Source organism: Sinocyclocheilus grahami, unplaced genomic scaffold (assembly GCF_001515645.1).
Source record: "Sinocyclocheilus grahami isolate Dianchi unplaced genomic scaffold, SAMN03320097.WGS_v1.1 scaffold194.1, whole genome shotgun sequence".
Taxonomy (NCBI): Eukaryota; Metazoa; Chordata; class Actinopteri; order Cypriniformes; family Cyprinidae; genus Sinocyclocheilus; species Sinocyclocheilus grahami.
In genome coordinates this window covers 269,185-271,187 of record NW_015505373.1, presented here as the reverse complement: position 1 = coordinate 271,187, position 2,003 = coordinate 269,185, and positions in this window count along the sequence as shown.

The window sequence follows — 2,003 nt, the reverse complement described above, 5'->3', positions numbered from 1 at the left end:
TTCTAAGCACAGAAAGCATAGTTTAAGTGCTTCTGTGAAGAGTAATATTATGTTATTGCAACTAAGCAAATGAAGAGAGTGCAATTCCACATATGCTGAAATCCTTCTTTGTCATTTAGAGAAAAGTTGGTTAATGCAATGTTTTGCAACTAATGCTTTCCTACATGTAAGATGTTTCTGAGAAATGAAATGTTTTTTGCCATGCGGAAAGAGAGATTTTAATGTGTTATGAATTTTGTGCTCATGAACTTATGTCAGTGATTCTAAGCACAAGAAGCATAGTGTAGTGCTTCTGTGATCAGTAACGTTCTATTAGATCTTCTAAACAGATGAAGAGAATGCAAGCCCACATTTGCTGAAATCCTTCTTTCTCTATTAGAGAAAAGTTGGTTAATGCAATGCAATGTTAAGATTAAAGATTGCCCACGAGAAAGATGTTTCTAGCATGTGAAATGAAATGTTATTTGCCATGCAGAGACATATTTTAATGTCTTAGGAGTTTTATGCTCATGAATTTATGTTAGAGCCTCTGAGCACAATAAGCTAAGTCATTCTGTAAAGAGTAACAATATGTTAGTGCAATTAAGCACATGAAATGAATGCAAGCCCACATATGCTGAAAACCTTCTTTCTCTTTTAGAGACTGAGAATGTTAAGACTAATGCTTTCCCACATGAAAGATGTTTTTAACATGTGAAATTATATTTTATTTGCTATGCAGAAAGACAGATTTTAATGTGTTAGGAATTTTGTGCTCATGAACTTATGTCAGTGATTCTAAGCACAAGAAGCATAGTGTAGTGCTTCTGTGAACAGTAACATTATATTAGATATTCTAAGCAGATGAAGAGAATGCAAGCCCACTTATGCTGAAATCCTTCTTTCTTGTTTCTAACATGTGAAATGAAATGTTATTTGCCATGCAGAAAGACATATTTTAATGTCTTAGGAGTTTTATGCTCATGAATTTATGTTAGAGCCTCTGAGCACTAAGTCATTTCTCTTTTAGAGACTGAGAATGTTAAGACTACTGCTTTCCCACATGAAAGATGTTTTTAACATGTGAAATGATATGTTATTTGCCACGCAGAAATACAGATTTTAATGTGTTAGGAATTTTGTGCTCATGAACTCATATAAGAGATTCTAAGCACAACAAGTATAGTTTAAGTGCTTCTGTGAAGAGTAACATTATGTTAGTGCAACTAAGCAAATGAAGAGATTGCAATTCCACATATGCTGAAAACCTTCTTTCTCAGTTAGAGAATAGATGATTAATGCAATGATAAAACGAATGCTTTCCCTCATGTAAGATGTTTCCAACATGTTAAATGAAATGTTATTTACCATGCAGAAAGACAGATTTTAATGTGTTAGGAGTTTTATGCTCATGAATTTATGTTAGAGCCTTTAAGCAGAATAAGCTAAGTCATTCTGTGAAGAGTAACAATATGTTAGTGCAACTAATCACATGAAACGATTGCAATTCCACATATGCTGAAAACCTTCTTTGTCTGTTAGAAAAAAATTGGTTAATGCAATGTTAAGACTAATGCTTTCCTACATGTAAGATGTTTCTGAGACATGAAATGTTTTTTTGCCATGCGGAAAGAGAGATTTTAATGTGTTATGAGTTTTGTGCTCATGAACTTATGTCAGTGATTCTAAGCACAAGAAGCATAGTGTAGTGCTTCTGTGAACAGTAACATTATATTAGATATTCTAAGCAGATGAAGAGAATGCAAGCCCACTTATGCTGAAATCCTTCTTTCTCTGTTAGAGAAAAGTTGGTTAATGCAATGGTAAGATTAAAGATTGCCCACATGAAAGATGTTTCTAACATGTGAAATGAAATGTTATTTGCCATGCAGAAAGACATATTTTAATGTGTTAGGAGTTTTATGTTTATGTTAGTATGTTAGAGCCTCTAAGCACAATCAGCTAAGTCATTCTGTGAACAGTTACAATATGTTAGTACAACTAAAGAGAATGCAAGAATGCAA